General features: G+C 39.3%; 2 protein-coding genes across 6 annotated transcripts in view; both read left to right on the top strand.

Moving 5' to 3' along the window:
* Positions 1 to 22,654, top strand: part of KPNA7 (karyopherin subunit alpha 7) — a 128,066-nt gene that overhangs the window by 80,508 nt on the left and 24,904 nt on the right. Inside the window, exons 12-13 of the mRNA XM_082429856.1 lie at positions 614 to 1,940; positions 3,249 to 3,431. The gene's annotated coding sequence lies outside the window, so the exon portion shown is untranslated. The remainder of the gene's footprint in view (positions 1 to 613; positions 1,941 to 3,248; positions 3,432 to 22,654) is intronic.
* SMURF1 (SMAD specific E3 ubiquitin protein ligase 1) overlaps positions 1 to 22,654 on the top strand; it is a 101,715-nt gene that overhangs the window by 19,828 nt on the left and 59,233 nt on the right. The gene's annotated exons all lie outside the window — the stretch shown is intronic.

Consider the following 22,654-nt stretch of genomic DNA (forward strand, 5'->3'; position numbering starts at 1 on the left):
TCATTCTTTGGAGTGCCCCTTCTGTCCTGTGGCCTTTTTTATAGAAATGAGGTCAGGTATGCAAACTGCGTGCCGTGGAACTAAGGAGATCCCTGTGCGCAGAGTATGGCTTTTGGAGCACAGCTGACCTGGGTTTCAGTTCCAGCTTCGCTGCTCAGGAGCTGGGTGACCTTAGGGAATAATAATCAAGATATCTGTCCATTACTGGCTTTTTACTACTTGCCAGGCGGACACTATGCTAAGCAGTTTTCATGAGGTCTGTTTCCTCCTCTCAATAAACTTAGTGGGGAGGTACGAGTCTTGTCCCCATTTTGGAGATGGTGGAGTGCAGAGAAGTCAGCCAAGCCAGTTCGACTACATACCAGTGGCCTTGGGCAAATCACACCTTTCATCTTTCAGCGCAGACAGTACCCACCTCCTAAGGTTGTTGCCAGGAGGAAAGGCAGTAACCAGGTGCCCAGTGTATGGTAGGGGCTACCTCGCCTAAGGCTTCACTGAGGATCTAGTAACCGGACTGAAGTCTAATTGCTCTGTTACTTTGCATCTTACTTTACAAGTTGGTGTCAACGTTGTTTCTGAATCTGGTTCTTTTCCTTTTTGTCTCCAAATTAAGGCCTTCGTTAAACATCACTCCGTGAGGAACTCCCACCTTCCACTGACCTTCCCGGAAAGCGATCACTTCAGGGGTTGTTATATGGAGGGGGAGATGGCCCTGGCGTTATTGTGACACAGATGAGTAACAATATAAAAAGCAAAGAGTATATTTGTTCTCCCCAAATTTCCACCACCTCTTACCGACCTAAGATTTCGTTTTTATTAGCCGTTTCCTCCTTGGCCTATACCCCTATTGATTATTTACTAGACATCAGCATCAACTGTGCCTTATTATTATTTATCACATATATATTACTGAGATGTTACTCTGTTATTACGATTCCACGGAAAAAATAAATAAATTTCTGGTGACTTCCAGAAGCTTGCACATTCTTGGTTTAGGCTAAGCCGGTGCTGTTTTTCTAATTGGTTTGGCCCCCAGGTCTCCCCACCACCCTCTCTCTGTGAAAGAACTTGGCATTCTGTTCAGTGTCATGAAGCCGGTTGTCGCTCTGAGATCGAGCGTTCTGTGGTTTCACGTAATCTGTCTATGAACTCACGAACCAAGCGTAGGAGAGAATTTGCCAGTACGGCTAATTGTTGGGTCTTGGAGACATTTTGAACAGCACCCAAACACAACACCAGAGGTGGTCCAAAAGACACACGAGAAATGACGTGAAATGCTGATTCTGTAAAAAAGATGTATGGTGAATGTCAGTGTGACTGAGTCGGTCTTTTTAGTAGTGCAGGGACCAGGACATTAACGTTTCAAAAACACTAAAAAACGGGTCATTCTAGTTTTCATTGTGTCCTAACGGTATCAAGCCCCTACTGAGGTGACACCGTAAAAGAAACGTGCCCAGTGGCACAGAGAGTGGGGACTTCTTCCCCTCCCCTCCCTCCTTCCCGTAGGGAGTAGGTACTATTGGGGGCTCTTTTGAACAGTGATTTCCCCCTGAAGTTTGAGGAGCTTTCCTTGGGTGTGGTGCTTCCCTCCACCATTTGTATAGTTTCCAGCCTGCTATGATTTTATCTCTCAGCAATGTTCCAGGAGGTTTTAGTGAAAATATAAAACTGCCAAACCGCCTATCAAATGGAGTTTGAAAAGAGACCTCTTGGGAAAGGACAGACTGAGTATTCTAAGTGGTCTACGATCCAAAGCATTTCCTGGGTTGAGTGTTTATCAAGGCTGAGCTTTACTTCCAAACTAAGCTTGAGAAGAATCTGGGACTGCTTCCCAGCTGATTGGGGGCGGGGAGAAGAGGAGGACGCAAATCTGAAGGAACGAAGGAAATCTCACTCTCTGTTTGTCTCTTACACAGTTATCTGCTGAAATCTGTCTAGAGGTACGGCTTGCAGGATAGAACCAGTTTTGGAGCATGAAGTAGGATGAGGCTGTTAAATGTTAATTTTAAAATTACATATAATATTTTAATTTTATTTTGGGAATAGAATGTTGGAGAAGATGAGCTTTTAAATGGCTCAGCCTTACTCTTCAAGGTTAAAAAAATGCATAGAAAAGAGCATTATCTCCCTGTTAATTGTCGTTAATCTCAAATCATACCAGTTTTGTTTTCTTTCTTTTTTTTTTGTTTTTTGTTTTTGTTTTTTGCTGTGTCTCTTATCATCTTAGAGTTCAAGGTCTAAATTGACACATTTGGGAAGAGTAAGGTGTTGGGAAGGTAGTACTGGTGAGTAAGTAGATGGTTTTTCCTTCCTGTCTGACTCAGTGTTAGAGAACTTGTTTTCAGACAGTATGTTGATTTCAATACCTCGTTGCCAGATTCTATCATGACAGACATCCTGGTATATAGAGTAGTTCCTTGCTCTCTTAGTAGAAACCTTATAAAGAAAACCTGTCTCCCTTGTTTCACTGTTTCTTTCCCTACAAAAGTTTTTGTAGTCACTACTCCTTTATCGAGAATTAAGATGTTGGTGGTACCAGAAGAAAATTTCTTTGGGCTGAATAGTTCCAGCTTCACTTCCCTCAATGATGACACATTTTTATGTATTTTAAAGTTGTTGATTCCCCCCCACCCCCCACCCTGCTATGCTACTGGGCATGTGGGTTCCCTAGCTGAAGAGGCTGGCATTCTTGGTGAAAGACTTCAATCTAAATTTAGCTTCTTTTCAGAGGTTTCATAGAATACTTCCTTAAATGAAGTCACAGACTACAAAAGCTGCTGCTACGTGGGGCTTCCAGGTTTGTTATTTTTTTCTGCTCTAGAAATAAAGAAGCAGGGCAGGAAGGACCAGCTCTCACTCCCAGCTGCTCCAGGAGGTTCTGCCGTTGTAGCCAGAATCTCTAGCAGCCTCTGTAATGAACTTAAAGATGAGAAGATTTGGTGGTAATCTGGCAGAAATGGGAAACAGTCATGAGTCTGAGGGAGTATGGGTGAAAGAAGCCCTTTGTTTGGGTTGTATTGTAGGTTGTAGGTGGTAGTGGACACCGATAGGACTTCTTTCTGTCTGACACCTGTCAGTGTACCTGGAGACTCATTAGCCATGAATTAAAGCAGTATATTTACTTTGGGGGGTTACGTGATACAAACGGAAGGTCTTCAGAATCAAGAGAAAGAGTTGAAAATAGGCCTTTGGACTGTAATTGTAATCATGGGTGTTTTATACAATCTGTCTTTCTTCTGGAATTACAGAAAAGGTCTTTTCAAGAAGGTTCCTTTCGGTATGGAGAACTCCCTTACCTGTCAGTGCCTGAGGAGCCCAGGTTGAGACCTTAAGTGGGAGGAAAAAGGAGCCCAGGTTTCCTGCCCCGAGGGAGTCAGGGGTCCTAAGGACGGCTTGCTGTCACAGACTCAGACAGTCTTTCAACTTCTTATGTAAGCATCACGCTGTTTATATAATCTTCCATTTGGGAAATGTATAATTATACTGTAAAAAAGTATTCCGATATCTGTCATTGTTAGATAACCACTTGTAGAATCTCATTCCCAGTTGTTTTCCACCCCCAGCATGGATCAACAACCTTTCCGTAAGCATATTGTCATTATATAAGCACCCCTTTATTTAAATATGTACTCTTTTAAAAAGGTTAATTTGTTTTCTTGGGGGAAAGGTAATATATAATGTGCACTTTTAAATTGTACAAGAGGGCTTGTTTTGAAAAGGAAGGCCCTCCACACCTACCCTCGCCCTCAAATTCTCTTCCCCAGGGACAGTTCACCAGTAACAAGTTCTTGTGAATGTTTGCGAAGACATGTTAGGTAAAAATGCTTATGTGTATATTCTTCCTCTACCCTGCCCCTACCCACCTTTTTCAAAGGGAGACCATATTGTTCACAGTCTTGCTTTTTTCACTAAATAACGCATCTTGGAGAGCTTCCCATATCAGTATAGAGAGAGTTGCCTCATTCTTTTTTTTTTTAATTGAAGTAAAATTCACTGTGTATGATTCAGCGGCTTTTAGTATATTACCAGTGTTGTACAACCATCACCCCAAAAAGAAACCCGGTACCCATTAAGCAGTCATTCTCCATTCCCCCAACCCTAGCCCTGACAACAACCAATCTGCTTTTTGGCTAAGACTTTGCCTATTCTGGGCATTTTATGGAATCATACAATATGTGGCCTTTTGTGTCTGGCTTCTTTCACTTGGCATAATGTTTTCCAGGTTTATTCGTGTTGTAGTGTATGTCAATACTTCGTTCATTTTTATGGCAGAATAATATTTCATCATATGGATGTAGTACATTTTGTTTATCTATTCATTGGTTGATGAACATTTGGATTGTTTGCGTTTTTTGGCTATTATGAATAATGCTGCTGTGAACATTCGTGTCCAGGTTTCTGTGTGACCACGTGTTTCAGTGCTTTTCGGTATATACTTAGGAGTAGAAATGCTGGGTCATATGCAATTCTATGTTTAAATTTTAAGGAACTGGTAAACTGTGTTCCACAGTGATTGCATAATTTTACCATCCCACCAGCGGTGTGTGAGCGTTCCAATTTCTCCATATCCTAGCCAACATAAGAATTTTAGGATGAGCTTGTCCATTTCTGTAAAAAAGGCAGTTGAGGTTTTGATAGGAATGCCTTTGAATCTTGTAGATCCATTTTGGGGATTGTTGCCATCTTAACATTATTAAATATTACAGTCCATAAACATGGGATTTTTTCTATTTACTTAGGTCTCTTAAAAAAATTTTTTTTTAAAATTTTTATTTATTTATTTATTTATTATTTTTGGCTGTGTTGGGTCTGCGTTTCTGTGCGAGGGCTTTCTCTAGTTGCGGCGAGTGGGGGCCACTCTTCATCGCGGTGCGCGGGCCTCTCACTATCGCGGCCTCTCTTGTTGCGGAGCACAGGCTCCAGACGCGCAGGCTCAGTAGTTGTGGCTCACGGGCCCAGCTGCTCCGCGGCATGTGGGATCTTCCCAGACCAGGGCTCGAACCCGTGTGCCCTGCATTGGCAGGCAGATTCTCAACCACTGCGCCACCAGGGAAGCCCTTAAAAATTTTTATAACAATGTATTGTAGTTTTCAGTGTATAGGTCTTACACTTCTTTGGTTAAATTTATTGCTAACTATTCTTTCTAATGCTAATGTAAATGGAATTGTCTTCTTAATTTTATTTTTGGATGTCCATTGCTAGTGTATAAAAGTCCAACTGATATTAGAATGCTGATCTTATATTCTGCAATTTTGCATAGCTCATTTATTAGCTCTAATAGTTTTAATGTGGATTCTTTAGAGTTTTCTGTATATAAGGTTATGCCATTTCTGAAGAGAGAGTTTTACTTCTTCCTTTCCAATCCGGATGCCCTTTATCTGGCAAGAGCAGCCATTCTAGTCTTATTCCTGTTATTAGGGGGAAACCATTCAGTCTTTGACCACTAAGTATGATGTTAGCTGTGGGTTTTTCATAGATGCCCTTTATCTAGTTGAGCAAGTTCCCTTCTGTTCCTAGTTTATTGAGTATTTTTGTTTGTTTGTTTTATCATGAAAGGGTATTGGAATTTGTCGAATGCTTTTTTTCTGCATCAATTCAGATGATGTTGCTTTTTTCATTTTATTCTTTTAATATATTACATGGATTGATTTTTGATTGTTGAACCATCTTTGCATTTCTGGGATAAAACTCACTTGGATATGGTGTATAATCCCTTTAATACACTGCTGTATTTAATTTGCTCGAATTTCATTGAGGATTATTTGCAGCTGTATTCACAAGGGATATTAGTCTGTGATGTCTTTGTCTGACTTTGGTATCAGGGTGACACTGGCCTCACAGAATGAATAAATACCATAAATTCTTCTATTTTTGGAAGAATTTATGAAGGTTGCTGTTAATTTTTCTTTAAATGTTTGGTAGAGTTTACCAGTGAAGCCATCAGGTCCTGGGGCTTTCCTTTTTTGGAAGTTTTTTGATTACTGAATCAATCTCCTGACTAGTTATAGGTCTGTTCAGACTTACTGTTTCTTCTCGGGCAGTTTTGATGGTTTATGTGTTTTTAAGAATTTGTTCATTTCCTTAGGTTGTCTAATTTGTTGGTATACAATTGTTCATACTATTCTCTTATAATCCTTTTTATTTCTGTAAGATTGGTAGGAATGTCCCCAGTTTCATTCCTCATTTTAGCGATTTGAGTCATCTCTCTTTTTTCTATGGTCAGTCTAGATAAAGGTTTGTTGCTTTTGTTGATCTTTTCAAAGAACAAACTTTCGGTTTTGTTGATTCTCTCTACTGTTTTATACTCTATTTTGCTTATCTCTGCTCTAATCTTTACTATTTTCTTCTGCCTGCTTTGGGTTTAATTTGCTCTCTTTCTGCTTCCTTTAGATGGAAGATTAGGTTATTAATTTGAGATCCACCTTTTTCAATGTAGGCATTAAAACTATAAGTTTCCCTCTTTGCAGTGCTTTTGCTGCATCTCATACATTTTGATGTGTTGTATTTTCATTCATCTCAAAATATTTTCTAATTTACCTTGTGATATTTTTCTTGACACACTTTTTTTTTTTAAGTGTGTTGTTTAATTTCAACATACATATTTATGAATTCCAGATTTCCTTCCTTTATTGATTTCCAATTTCATTCCACTTTGGTTGTAGAAGATACTTGGAATTATTTCAGTCTTTTAAAATTTATTGAGACTTGTTTTGTGGCTAATACATGGACTGTCCTGGAGAATGCTCCACATGCACTTGAGAAGAATGCGTTTTCTGCCACTCTTGGATGGGATATTCTATATATGTCTGTTAGGTCTAGTTGGTTTACAGTGTTAAGTCTTCTGTTTTCCTGTTGACCTTCTGTCTAGTTGTTCTGTCCATTACTGAAAGTGGGGTATTGATGCCTCCAACTGTTATTGTAGAACTTTCTATTTCTCTCTTCAGCTCTGTCAGTTTTTCCTTCATATATTTGGGGCTCCATTGTTAGGTTCATATACATTTATAATTGTTACATCTTGATGAATTGACACTTTTATCACTATATAAGGTCTTTCTTTGTCCCTTGTAACAATTTTTTCTCTTAATGTCTGTATTGTCTAATACTAACATAGCTGATACTCCAGCTGTCTTTGGTTACTGTTAGCATGGAATATCTTTTTCTGTCCTTTCACTTTCAACTTATTCATGTATTTGGATCTAAAATGATTCTCTTGTATGGGAATTCCCTGGTGGCCAGTGGTTAGGACTCGGTGCTTTTACTGCCCTGGCCTGGGTTCAATCCCTGGTTGGGGAACTAAGATCCCAAAAGCCACGTGGGGCAGCAAAAAAGAAAAAAGAGAAGAAAAAAGTGTCTCTTGTGGACAGCATATAGTTGGATCATGTTTTGGTGACCACTCTGTTCATCTTTGCCTTTTAATTGAAGAATTTTTTAAAAATTTATTTATTTATTTTTGGCTGTTTTGGTTCTTCGTTGCTGTGTGTGGCTTTCTCTAGTTGCGGCGAGCAGGGGCTACTCTTCGTTGTGGTACGTGGGCTTCTCATTGTGGTGGCTTCTCTTGTTGCAGAGCACGGGCTGTAGGCATGTGGGCTTCAGTAGTTGTGGCACATGGGCTCAGTAGTTGTGGCACATGGGCTTAGTTGCTCCACGGCATGTGGGATCTTCCCGGACCAGGGCTCGAACCCGTGTCCCCTGCACGGGCAGACAGATTCTTAACAACTGCGCCACCAGGGAAGCCCCTGAAGAGTTTAACACATTTACATTTATCTACTTGCTGATAAAGAAAGCTTTCTACCATTTTGATATTTGTTTTCTGTATGTCTTATGTAGTTTTTTGGTTTGTGTTAAATCAGTTGGATCTCTCTGATGGACATGTAGGGTGTCTCTAGTCTTATGCTTTTACACATGATTCTGCACTGAATGTCCTTGAATATGTGTCATCTTACACATCTGCAGGCATATCTGGGTAAATGTCTACAACTGGAAATCCAGTTGCTGTTGGAGTGATGCTGACAGAAATAGGAAAACAGGAAGGAAGCGCTTTTTTCTTCCTTTCATCTTTTAGCCTCTCTCTAGGATTTCCCTTTGGCAGAAATGAACAGGGAGCCAGCCAGCATGGGGTCCTGGAAATGTAGATCATAGAGCTCCAGCCCCAGCTTCACAGAGTAGAGTATAGCAGAATGGGCTTAGAGAGGATAGAAGACGGGTAAACAATTGCACATAAGAAATCATCCTGTTCCCTTAACATCTTATTTCCAAATGTACAGACTGATTTCTAACTTCTTAAAATTCAATTAATTTTTTAATATCATGTTAGGATAAATCAATCTCATAAATTACAGATCACATCACAGATTTGTTAATCTTGTTATTCTGAATCCTATCCCTGGTTCTTACTAACCTTCTCTCTTGATTCAAGGTGTGAATATTACTTTAGACTTGCAGTTCTGTCTTTTGTGACTGAATTGAAAAAATGACTCTGGAAAGTGTTATGCATCTAACGCTACTGTGCCCCTTTTCAAATCAGGGGTGAGCAAGAATGCTGTCAGTTCCTGCATTAGTTTATTGGCCGAGCAATATATTTCAAGTCTCAGCCATATTTTACTTTCCTTTTCCCCCTGTTCCTATTATTCTGCCATTATCAAATACAGGCATACCTCGGAGACATTGTGGGTTTGGTTCTAGACCACTGCAATAAAAGTGAATATTGAATAAAATGAGTCACGTGAACTTTTTGGTTTCCCAGTGCATATAAAAGTTATGTTTATACTGTACTGTAGTCTGTTAACTGTGCAATAGCATCATGTCTAAATAAACAATGTCATACCTTAATTAAAAATACTTTATTGCTAAAAAATGTTAACCATCATCTGAGCCTTCAGTGAGTCATAGTAACATCAAAGATCACTGATTACAGATCACCAGAACATATATGATAATAATGAAAAAGTTTGAAATATTGTGAGAATTACCAAAATGTGACACAGAGACACAAAGTGAGCAAATGGTGTAGGAAAAATGGCGCTGATAGACTTGCTTGACACAGGGCTGCCATAAACCTTCAATCTGTAAAAACATGCAGAATCTGTGAAGTGCCATAAAGCAAAGCACAATAAAACAAGGTATGCCTGTAGCTTGCCTAAGAGGAGGTGACTTACTGCATGTTTTGGCATCTAGAGAAGAGCAGAAATAATCTCTTAGAACTGGAAAAAAGTTTTATCTGGTGGGAGTGTTGTAGAGTAACCATGCTTTCTGCTTCTGCCTGGAACAATTCTGTTTAACCTTTTGTTTAAACCTATTGTCCTGGCATAGTTAATAATAGTACCTTTTCTTTTTCTAAAAAGGGCTCCCATTTGGTTGATATGGTCACTTGATATAAAACTTACCTGACTGGTGATCAAGCCAATTTCTCTGGTATTGTTCTATTCTTAGAAATTCTGAAACTTAACTCCTCAGATGTTTAGCTGTGTCATAGATCACCATGCGAAGAAGTCATACAGAGAGAGGCTCAAGTCTGGGGTCGGGATTAACATAGGGTCTGAGGCTAAAGGTGTATGTAGATACATAGGCATAACATATACAAGATCTTCAACATATGTGCTTTGGCAGGATGTACACCCATACGTCCAAATACATGCACATCTCTATAAAGAGATTTCCCTGTCTTCAGTGTATTAATCCTTTAAAAATTGAAAGTCTTGAGTGCAGGGGCATAACAGGGAATACCTGGTATGGGCCAGTTGTGAAGACTCCACACAGCAACAGTGGCCAGTGTTGTTTAGGTTGTGAGCAGGTTGTGAGTTCCATTATGGTTTGACTAGGTCTGCTCTCCTGGTGCCTTTCACATATTTTCAAGGGATTTTCTTAAACTTTTCAGTGAGTTTGGAGATGTCTGTTATGAATGATTTTTTTAAAATTAATTTATTAATTTATTTTTGGCTGTGTTGGGTCTTCGTTGCTGCGCGCAGGCTTTCTCTAGTTGCGGCGAGCGGGGGCTACTCTTCGTTGCGGTGTGCGGGCTTCTCATTGCGGTGGCTTCTCTTGTTGCGGAGCATGCGCTCTAGGCGCGTGGGCTTCAGTAGTTGTGACACTCGGGCTTCAGTAGTTGTGGCTCGCAGGCTGTAGAGCCTCAGGCTCAGTAGCTGTGGCGCACGGGCTTAGTTGCTCTGCGGCATGTGGGATCCTCCTGGACCAGGGCTCGAACCCGTGTCCCCTGCATGGGCAGGCAGATTCTTAACCACTGTGCCACAAGGGAAGTCCCCTGAATCAGTTTTTTAAAAGAGAGGAATGACTTTCATTTTTTTAATTGAAGCATGGTTAATTTACAATGTTGTGTTAGTTTCAAGTGTACAGTAAAGTGATTCATATATATATGTGTGTATGTATATATATGTGTGTGTGTATATATATATTCTTTTTCAGATTCTTTTCCATTATAGGTTATTACAGGATATAGAGTATAATTCCCTGTGCTATATGGTAGGTCCTTGTTTCCTTGTCATTTACTATTTTATATATAGTAGCGTGTATATGTTAATCCCCAACTCCTAATTTACCACCCCCCCCCCCCAAAGAAAAATGACTTTTGAAAGTGTTCTCATATAGGCAAATTAGGTTAACAACCTCATTCTTCATCCTTTTCACAGTTTGGGGATATTTGTCACATATTTTCTGGGTCAGCTGTGGATAAATGCAAATGAGCATGCTGTTGAGGTGAATAATAAAATGTCTCACTCCCCTGGTGTGGTTCCTAATACTCAAGAGAACAAGTGAGATTTTGTTAAGGGTACTCTTTTCTCCGGGAAGGCCATTTGATGCCACTTTGGAATTGGCTTTGGGAAGGCTGGGACCAGCTTAACATCGCTTCCTTCCTATAACTGCCCTGTATTGCACAGGGCAGCCCTGCAACCAGGACAGAATGATCCTTTCCAACTGGGACTGTTGGAGGCAGTTACCCAGCTTCCCCTGTGTCTGAGAACAGTTGTTTTCCTGTTGTTGTGTTCTGTGCAAGGGATTTCCAGGAACTCCTTATGAGTCTGGATCATGAGGAATCAACCAAGCCCAATCAGGAAGATCACAATGTAGGTTTCATAGTTTTTATTATTATTATTTTTTAAAATAAATTTATTTATTTATTTTTGGTTGCATTGGGTCTTCGTTGCTGCGCAGGCTTTCTCTAGTTGCGGCGAGTGGAGGCTACTCTTCCTTGCGGTGCGCAGGCTTCTCATTGCGGTGGCTTCTCTTGTTGCAGAGCTTGGGCTCTAGGCGCGTGGGCTGCAGTAGTTGTGGCTCGCGGGCTCAGTAGTTGTTGCGCACGGGCTCCGCGGCATGTGGGATCTTCCCAGACCAGGGCTTGAACCCGTGTCCCCTGCACTGGCAGGCGGATTCTTAACCACTGCACCACCAGGGAAGTCCCGGTTTCATATTTTTTAAAGTGAGGCTTTAGTTTCCAGGAAAGAGTGCATGCTTTGAGATGCTCCCACCGAGGGTTCCTCGTGGCAGGGGAGTTAGTGGGTCACCCAGTGAGGGTGGGGAGAGCCCTTTCTGTGTTTGATGTGCAGGTGGTGTGGGCAGTGGGTTGTCTTTGTTAAATCCTGTTCCTTTTGGTGACACAGGACTGCACCTTTACCATAAACTGATCGCAGAATCTAAGTGGATTATTTCCATGTGGTGAATAAGTGTAACTCCATTTGGGTTTCTCCTCAGCATTTCCCACAATTCCTTATCCAATCTGGGAAAAATACAAAGGGAATAATATGTCATCTTCACTGCAGTGATGAGCAGGTAGCAAAAAACATGCAGAGAGCTTCTTAGCTTTGATTTAATCCACAAATCACTTGAGGAAAGCCATCTGAAGGAAGAAAAGAGATCTCAGAAGGCAATGGATTCCTCACTCGGGGGCTGGCCACCAGTCTGCTTTGCCTGAAGTTATGACCCTCTGCTGGCTGGCTCTAGCGGCAGCCAGAGTGTAGGCTCTTTCCTTGTGGTTCGTGTGACCTTGTGTTCCCAATATTTACCAAATATTTGGAATAGTTTTCCAAAAAGTTTCCTCCTTCATTTCCCACGGTGTGCACGTTCAGGCCATAAAAGGACCTACTGAGATAAAATTTCACAAATGAGAGTGTCTCTTAATGATGGGTTTTTAGATTCAGATTTACAGGGGCTTAGAGTAGTTGAACGATAGGCTAAGTTTTTCTAAGTCTTTGATAGTTTCCATTTGCTTCCTTAGATAATCCGTCTTGACGGAGAAGTCTTCACAACCTTGATTTATTTCCTTAACTTCAGTAGTCATGAATCGAGCATCTGCTTCTTGCAATAACTTTTTTCTATACAGTGGAGGATACCGAATAATAGAAGGGAGTTGATCAGATGTAGTCCCTGCCTTCTAGACTCTTACATTGGGAGGGGAGGGAGGGGAGGGAAACTAGCGGACTGTAATACATGTTCCACTGGAGGTAAACAGGGTCACAAGTATATAGGGGGCAGCGAATTCATTCCATCTGGATGGGCTTGAGGAAGCTTTGTGGAGGATGTGGCGTTCAAACTTGGCATTGCGTTACTGGGTGGAAATAGGTAGAAGGGTGAGGGGGTGGGAGGGCATTTAAAGTAGTGGAAATAGCTTGAGTGAAGGCTTAGAAGTGGAACGGCACTTGGCATTTGTTTGTGGGGAGGGGGATGTTGAGTTGTTCTGTGTGTGGGACGCTAGTCTTGGCCAGAGAAGCTACAGTAGAAGGTGGGGTATTTATTGGAGTCCGTATGTGTGGTAAGTATCCTCTTGCTGTTTAAGTACCAACGATGACACATAATCGTAAAAATGTAATATTTGAGCAGAACTCAAACATCTGTCATTATAAGACAGAAATCAAGAAGCAGTAAATATGGTGGTTAAGGACACAAGATTTTATATATATAGATATATATAAATTTATTTATTATTTTTGGCTGCGTTGGGTCTTCGTTGCTGCACACGGGCTTTCTCTAGTTGCAGCAAGTGGGGGCTACTGTTCGTTGCGGTGCGAGGGCTTCTCATTGCAGTGGCTTCTCTCGTTGCGGAGCTCGGGCTTTAGGGCTCAGTAGTTGTGGCTCACGGGCTCTAGAGCGCAGGCTCAGTAGTGGTGGCGTACAGGCTTAGTTGTTCCGCAGCATGTGGGATCTTCCTGGACCAGGGCTCGAACCCGTGTCCCCTGCATTGGCAGGCGGATTCTTAACCACTGCGCCACCAAGGAAGTCCCAAGGACACAAGATTTTGAAGCTGGATTGCCTGAGTTTGAATCTTGAATAGCTGTGTGACCTTGGGCAAGTTACTCAGTCTTTCTGATGCCTCAGTTTCCTCACACATAACATGGGGATAATAGTACCTACTTACAGATTTATTGCAAAGATTAAATGGCTAATATGTAAAGTATTTACGACAGTGCCTGGCATATAGTAGAGTGGTATATAAGTATTAGCGACTAGTAGTAGTAATAGTAGTAGTAGTAGTGATGATAACATTAGTATTTTTAAAAATATTTATTTATTTATTTTTGGCTGCGTTGGGTCTTCATTGCTGCACGCAGGCTTTCTCTAGTTGTGGCAAGCAGGGGCTACTCTTCGTTGTGGTGCGTGGGCTTCTCATTGCGGTGGTTTCTCTTGTTGCGGAGCACGGGCTCTAGGTACGCGGGCTCAGTAGTTGTGGCTTGCGGGCTCCAGAGCGCAGGCTCAGTAGCTGTGGCACACGGGCTTAGCTGCTCCATGGCATGTGGGGTCTTCCTGGACCAGGGATCGAACCTGCGTCCCATGCATTGGCGGGCGGATTTTCTTAACCACTGCGCCACCAGGGAAGTCCCTGACAGCATTAGTATTTGGGTATAATGTGCAATTTGAGTTTTTTCCTCTGAGAAAGATTAGATTAGCCTTTCTGTAGATGATATATTCTGTGTAACTTTGCATTAGTGAAGTTGTAGCATCCTAGGCCTGTAAGTGTACGAAGACTCCTGTGAAGTCTTTATTCACTGGAATAAAATGTCTGTCTGGGAACCTGGGTGGTTCGCATTGCAGCTGTCTAGTTACCGACTGCTTCCTGGGACGTAGCCTCTTGTGAAGGTTGGTTGGTTGTGTAGCTTATTGTTTGTGTGTGTGCAATGGAATAATAAGGAAGAGAATGATGTTGTGTGTGTATGTAAAGCGTTTTGGTTACAAGCAACAGAAACTGAGTTGGGCTAATTTAAGCATCAGAGAATTTATTAGCAGGCTGCTGAGAACTCCTAGAATGGCCAACTCGAGAAAAGGCAAGAACTGAGGAGCCTGGGTGTTCAGGAAGCACGACAGCCACTTCGTAGGCAAATGGCCTGGTCTGTGTGCAGCCCTCGTCAGTGTCACTGAGATTTAGGACATCCACCTTCCACCCCTTCCATCTCCTCATGTAAATGCCCCCTTATAATAGCAAAAAATTGGAAACAGTTTAAATACCTGGAGATAGGGATCAGAATACATTACAGAACAGCCATGTAATGGAATGCATTGTGACCCTTAAACATTTTATAGAAGAATATTCACTGACATGGAAACTGTCACACATTCTATCAAGCGAAAATGGCAGGTAGCAAAACTGTATGGGTAGGATAATTATATTTAAAAATTCAATGAAGTAGCTGCTATTATTATTCCTATTTGACAGCTGGGCATAGAGCTCCTGACTAAGTTTGTCCAAGGTCACAGGGTTGGTAAGTGGAAGAGGCAGGATTTAAACCTGGGAGTTCAGAACTAAGTGGCACTTAGCCACTGCGTTGCATGCTCTCTGACAAAGACACACTCTAATTGAAAACAGTCATAAGGGTTATGGCTAGGTGGTGAGGTTATAGGTGCTTTTATTATTTACTCTGACTTCTGTGATGAGCATGTGTTACTTCTGTAGTGACCAAACTGACTCTTCAGTTATTGTAAAAATTTTAAAGTTTTAGAAGACTTTTCTTCCAGTTATGTGTCCAGAGATATCCACTGTAAATACGTTACAGATATGTTACAAGAAATCTCAAAAGTTATCTCCAACAATATGTGAATTCCCTCTTTGAACTTGTATGTGTTATACAGTGTGTGTTTACCATTAATAGAACAAGTGATTACCATCGTCAAAACCAGAAAATGTTATTGGGATTTTAAACTCAGCGTTGCTGCATTTTCAGGATTATATCAGAGCATCGATAACAAAGTTTGTGTTTTAAATGGAAGATTTAAATCTGTGAAGCTTTTTAAGATTTGTGTTTGTCACGTCTTGGCACGAGTTTCTCGTTTGTAGTCTGGTTATGAAAAGACTCCGGTTTCCATATGTATATTTAAAATACTCTGAGTCATGGATTCAGATGAGTAATAGACGTTATATCCGTATCGGATTTCTGCTTTGTCATACCTTAACATGAAGGCCATGCATTTATTTTAGTACTTGGAATAGCAAACATTGAATTGGCAAACTGGGATTAGTTTTAAATACTCTTCCCCATGTTTTTTTTATTACTTTCCAAAAATTACTTTGTTGGAATGAAAATTGATATTCAATTTCACAGGAAGTTAGGGAAAGGGCCCATGTGTACATGCACACAGGCATATATATATGGTTCTGGGTGGTGTGTGCATAGTTGTTAGAAAATTAAAAGCAAATGTCTCCCTTTCCTCATCCTTTTTAATAAGTTTCAACTCAAATCTCAAACCAGATTGATTGTGAGATGTCATTATATGCACCACTAAAAGAGAAAAAATGCTGTGAATTAAATGACAGTGCTTTTTTATTATCTATAATTTTTATTTATACTATTGAAGGAGAGACTTGTTTAAGTATAGATTTTTTATCATGTTGTATTCTGCATTATAATTGAAAAGTATAAGTAAAGTAGATTAAAGAATTCCTAAAATATCCTCACATTCAGTGTTCACCTCTTCTGAGTGAACTGTTTGACCCAGAGTCAACAATATTTGTGTATTTCTACATGCTAGCCATAAGGAGTGTTGGCAATGGAACTTTTTTGGAAGAGTGGTCCATTCTTTTTTGTTTTCCCCTCCCTCCCTCCCTCCCTCCCTCATTTATTTATTTATTTATTTATTTGAAGTATAGATGATTTACAATGTTGTGCCAGTCTCTGCTGTACAGCAAAGTGACTCAGTTTTACACATATCTACATTCTTTTTTAAATATTCTTTTCCATTACTCCTCCTGGTTTATCCCAGGAGGTTGGATATAGTTCCCTGTGCTACCCCCCTCCCCCCTCCCCCTTCCCCTTGGCAATCACAAGAAGAGTGGTCCATTCTTATGTCTAAGTTTTTGAAAACCACTTTATTGAGATAAAATTCACATACCATACAATTCTCCCATTTAAGTGTAAAATTCAGTGCATTTTGGTATATTACATTATTAATTAAAAACTGTGGTAAAATGTATATAACAAAAGTTGTCATTTTAACCATTTTAAGTATATAGTTCAGTGGCAACCATCACCACTATCACCACTATCTCCTTCCAAAACTTTTTTTAATCACCTCAAACAGAAGCTCTGTTACCATTAAGTAATACCATTTCATTTCCCCCTCTCCCAACGCCCCCTGGGAACCTCTAATTTACTTTCTGTCTCTATGAATTTGCCTAGTCTAGATATTTCTTAAAAGTAGAACAATATATTATTTGTCATCTTGTATGTGGCTTCTTTCACTTAGCATAATATTTTCAAGGTTCATTCATGTTGTAGCATGTGTCAGAATTCCCTTTCATTTTATGACTGAATAATATTTCACTGTATGAATATACTGTAATTTGTTTATCCATTAGTCAGTTGATGGAAACTTGGGCTATTTCCACATTGTAGCTGTTGTGACTAGTACTACCATGAACATGGTATCTGAGTCCCCGCTTTCCATTCCTTTGGGTATATACCTAGGAGTAGAATTGCTGGGTCATATGGTAACTCTATGTTTAGCTTTCTGTTATCTCTCTAAGTTTTAATGCTGTTACTTTTGATCTCCACACACACACACACACACACACACACACACACACACACACACACACATGGGTAATGACAACTACATCCTAGTTGTCACTGGCTGATTGTAAGTGCATCTCAACTTCAGAGACGTTAAAATGCAGGTCTTAGAATTGATATAAACACTGTATCTTGATATTCCATAAAGTTGAGTGCCTTTAGGGATATGGTGGGTCAACATGCCTGTATTAGAAGATTTTCATCTGAATATATTCTTAAAAATCATTAAAAAAAATACAAGTTTCCCATTATAAAGGAATACATCCTCTTTGTACAATATTGGGGAAAAAACAGAAAAATATGAAGAAAAAAGTAACCTGCCCATTCTTCTCTCTCTCACCCAGAAATACTATTATTAATCTTTTACTGATTTTGTTTCAATTTTTTTCCCAAGCATATATGTTTTAGTTAATATTCTTTATCGTTCGAATCCCTGACAAAAGCAATATATACTCAATTTTTAAATTATAGAATTATTTGCTATAGAAAGTGAAAGCTGCTTGCCTATCCTGCCCCCGCCACACCCCGTCCCGCTATTAACCCGTGACTGTTGATTACAGAGTGAGGAATATCAGCCTACAGATTTTGTTCTAGGCCTGTATCAACATTTATTGCTATCATTTTGTCGTCACCATATTCTACTGTCATGGGATCATACTAATGTTTTCTAATTTGTTTTTCATATTAGAAACAGATCTATATGTAGGGAAATCTAGCAACTTCACTTTACTTTATTCTCAAAATTTCTATTTAAAAAAAGTTAATACCTTGCATGTGGTAATAAATAAAATAGTAAAGAAGCACAAAAGAGATTAGGCTGAAAAATTGACAATATCTTTCCCTGCCTTTCTCCTCTCTTGAGTTTTCTGTTTTTAGTTCCTTTGGTTTCTCCACATAATACAGTATACTTCTCAACGTCTACTTATTTTTGCAGAACAGTGTAGCTACGCTGTGAGAACTTCGAGGTTTACATAGATTCGGTTTAAAGGTAGCAGGTGTCTGTAGTTTTAGCTTTTGCATGATTATCCTCTACCCACTTTTGTTTATAAGTATCACATCTGCACATTAGACCAGGGTATAGTCCCTGCTCCATTATTGAATTTCTACCAGATCTTTTCCTCCCTAGTCCTAGGTTTCTTTAACCAGTGACTCCAGGAAGATAACACCCTTCCCGTCATATGGCATGCCTTTGTTGTAATATTCACATGACTATTGAGTAGACAATTTCTCTTTCAAAACTCTTTAGAGACAGATATATAGGATGTTAGTAATATATACAAAGAACAGAAAAATATTGAGATGATTCCATTAAAACGTCAGCGAGATTTTAGAATTAGATATAAACACTTCAAGTTACTGTTTATAGAAGATCATATTTTGCCTAAATTTTGTGTAGATTATAGATTTAAATGGGATCAAAAACCAGAATCCTAGTATGTGCCTGTAAAAGGCAACTTGTGATGCTGTATTACAAATTTTCAAATGCACACCATAATATCATATTTTATTTACCCCCCATAATAGCATATTAAAAGTCTTTGAACTTGCCTAGATACAGAAATGCAAAATGGGATAAACTAAATTATTCTGTGTTTTTGTATATATCATTTTTTTCGCCTTTAGTGTGAGATTAAAATCTCTGGACCTTCAGATGTGGAATTGCTACCCCCATTTACAAAAATTGATTGTACATCATACAATAGATTAAATATACGTATTGTGTTTCAGTTTGAAATTTAATTGTGCCTGTCTCCTGTAGTGTATTTATTTGTATGTCTGAACTTCCGATCCAAATGTGAGCCAGGAACATGGTACCTTAGTTTTTAAATTAGTGGAAACTGCATGTCACGTTGATGTGACATTCTTATCACTATCCCCCACCCTGGACCCCAGATTTCTTCTGGACATAACAATAGCATTGCTCCTTAACAAGAATCAAGTTCACTGGTAACTTTTCAGAAGATCAAACTGAATTCTAAAATGGAAATAAATGGCTGAAAAATTTATTGAGTGAGATTAAGAACTTCTTCCTCTAATTACTAAAAAAAAAAGTCTCAAAATCACTTTACTAAGTAAAGAGTTCTTTTTCCTACCAGGTTTATCTCTGGCCATTGTTTCTTAGATCTGGATTTAAAATTTGATGCGGCTTGTCTTGTATCTTTCTCTGACTTTGAAAATTCTTGTTGCTTCACAGGGTGTGGCTGAATTTCATCTCTTCTTCATCCCATATCAGGACATCTTCTGTTTAAGCCTCAATTTGATCATTGATAGAATGTTTCTAGTATTAACTTCTAAACTATGGCTATGAGTTAATGATTGTTGTTCTAACAAAGATATAAAACATATTCAAATAAATGTGCTTCTTTATACACATCACCTGGGAAGGCTGGATATATATTTCTATAATGTTGGGCTCAGAACTGGCAATTCGCATTTTTAAATTGAGGCTCTGGTTGCTCTCTTCCTTTTTTACTAAATAAAGTGCAACATCTTTCCAGGACTAAATTCATAGATTTCCTGCCATCTGGCCTGTTGCTAACCTCAGTGTATGTAAGTGACTATTTGATATTTATAAGCCTCAGTTATTAATAATGATCCTGGACCAATTGTTTAAAATAAAAGGCAAATAAAACTCTTTGAGATTCAAGCATAATTTGCTTCAAACCCTCTGAACACAGGAAATAAACGCCTGTACTTCCATTCTGTCCCAACTGATTAAGTTGTTACAGCCCATGTCTTTACCACGTACTTTTTTCCCCCTTTGTTGTTATTTAGCCCACATGCCTGAATAGCTCTGGACTTTGTAAAAACAGGGACTGTTCATCAAACTGAAGAGCTTAGCTTGACAGTTTTAAAATAGATTTTATCCTATATATTTAGAAAGAGTATAACATGTTGGCATTATTTAAGGTTAAAAATCTTTCCTAGAGTCATATCTCTGTGCTGTTCACCTCACCTTTGTGATGATTTTTTGGTTCCATATTCTTCCAAATAAATCTTAAACTGATTGCTTATAGAAGGGAAAATAACCCATCAACACAGATGCCAATTTAGTTCATAAACAATAGGTGGGCACCATCATATACATATAAAACAGCTTTATTGAGATATAATTCAGTACCATAAAATCCACCTTTTAAAAGTAAAAAGCATACAATTCAGTGGCTTTTGGTATATTCATGGTGTTGTACAACCATCGCCACTATCTTATTTTCGAACATTTCCATCACTCTAAAAAGAAACCCTGTACCCGTTAGCAATCACTCCCTATATCCCCTCTCCCCAGCCCCTGAAATCTGCTATTTTCTATCTCTATGGATTTTCCTTTTCTGGGCATTTCATATCAAGGGAATCATACAACGTGTGGTCTTTTTTTTTTTTTTTTCATTTAGCATAATGTTTTCAAGGTTCATCCATGTCGCAGTATGTACCAGCAGTCCATTCCGTTTTTTTGCCAAATGGTAGAAAAATATTCCATTGTATGGATATGCCATATTTTGTGAGTTCATTCATCATTTGAATTGTTTTTACTTTGGGGCTATTATAAATAATGCTGCTAATGAAAATTCATGCACAAGTTTTTATGTAGACATACATTTTCAATTCTCTTGGGTATACACCTAAGTGTGGAATTGCTGGGCCATATGCAACTCAGTGTTCAACATTTTGCTGAACCGCCAAACCCTTTTCCAAAGTGGCTGAACCATTTTACAATCCCACCAGTCATGTCAAAGGGTTCCGATTTCTCCACATTCTCCCCAGTACTTGTTAATGTCATATTTATTTTAGCCATCCTAATGGGTATGAAGTAGTATCTAAATGTGGTTTTGATCTGCATTTCTCTGATGAACATCTTTTCCTGTACTTATTGACCATTTGTATATTTTCTTTTGAGAAATGGCTCTTCAGATCCTTTGCCCATTTTTAAATTGGTTGTCTTTTTATTGTTGATTTGTAAGAGTTCTTTATATATTCTGTATACAGGTCTCATATATTTTCAAATAGTTTTGAAGTATTTTGTGGATTATCTTTTTATTTATAGTGTCCTCAAACACGGAAGTTTTTAATTTTGATCAAGTACAATTTATATATTATTTCTTTTGTCACTTTTGGCATCTAAAAAGTTATATCTAAATAACCACTGGCAAAACCTAAGGTCATAAATATTCACTCCTATTTTTCTTCTAAGAGTTTTATAGTTTAACTCTTGCATTGAAGTCCATGATCCATCCATTTTGAGTTAACTTTTGTGTATGGTATGAGGGAAGGCTCCAAATTCATTGTTTTGTGTGTGGATATTCAGGTATCCCAGCACAATTCGTTGAAAAGAGTATGGTCTCTGCATTGAATTATGTTGGCACTCTTGTCCTAAATCAATTGACATAACTGTAAAGGTTTATTTGTGGGCTCCCAATTCTGGTCCATTGATCTCTATATATGTCTACCTTATGCCAGTACCACACCGGCCTGATTACCATGGCTTAGTCATATGTTTTGAAATTGATGTGAGTCTCCAATTTTGTTCTGTTTTTCAAGATTGTTTTGGCTTCTGGGTCCATTGAATTCCCATATAAATTTTAGGCTCAGCTTGTCAATTTATGCAAAAAAAAAAAAAAGCTGGAATTTTGATAGCGATTACAATCAATAGTAGATCGCATTCAACTTCTGGAACAGGTCTTAGTTATTGGGAATATGCATAGGAGATTTGTATCTTGGTGCAAGTCCCAAACTAGGTTTTTTGAAGAAACACTGAACTGGCATTATCTATGTATTAAACCCTTTCCTTGGTTTCATTATTGAAAATATAGATGTGGCATCCTCTGGCCAGGGTATTTGCTTTGCAGGTTTTTTAACGCTTCCCACCAATGTTTTGAGACAGTGAAAATGTGATAAAACAAAGGCAGAAAATTTGTGAGAAGCAGCATTCTTCAAGGTCTTAGCTATATATTAGAATGGTGTGAAAGGCATCGTCAGAGTGTATACCACGTGGCTTCTTCTTCTTCTTCTTTTTTTTTTTTTTCCCTTATCTTGAGAAAGGATTTTATGCCTTAGAAAGCAGGAGAGCACTTCGTAAGAAATTTAGGTCTTTTTCTCTTAGAGTCAATTTAGTTCAACATTATCTTCTCTTACTATACCCAAGGCACTGTGCTAGCTGCCGCAGGGTGAGGGAAAATTAGAAGAAGACCTCCTTAGACTTTTCAAACAAACTCCAAATAGGTCAGTCTTCCTGCCTCCTGCCTCTCCCCATTCCTTCTCATTTTCTACTCCAGCACCAGAGTTTACAGCTTCCTAGCAAAGTCTGTCTGGCTCCTGGTTGCCCACAGGCTAAAGTCTAAATTCCTGAGCCTTGCAGATAAGACCTTTTTCTGGCTGTAGCCTTTCCTCTTGCTCCTGAAGCAAGCATCCCATAGAAGCACACACTTTTCCCTGAATGCACCGCGCCTCCCAAACATGTCTTCATGTATGTTCCTCCTCTGTCGAGTCCCCTCCCCCTGCCCCTCCTGCTCTGCAGAGGCCAGCCCCCCTTCTCATCTTCCTACAGCAGTGTCTTCAGAACCTTATTTGTATTACCCATTTTCTTGTCTTTGCTGCTGCTAAAGAGGCAGAGACTCAATCATCTCTACTTCTCCAATGGCACAGGGTTTGGC

Source organism: Balaenoptera physalus (assembly GCF_965194825.1).
Source record: "Balaenoptera physalus genome assembly, chromosome: 16".
Lineage (NCBI taxonomy): Eukaryota > Metazoa > Chordata > Mammalia > Artiodactyla > Balaenopteridae > Balaenoptera > Balaenoptera physalus.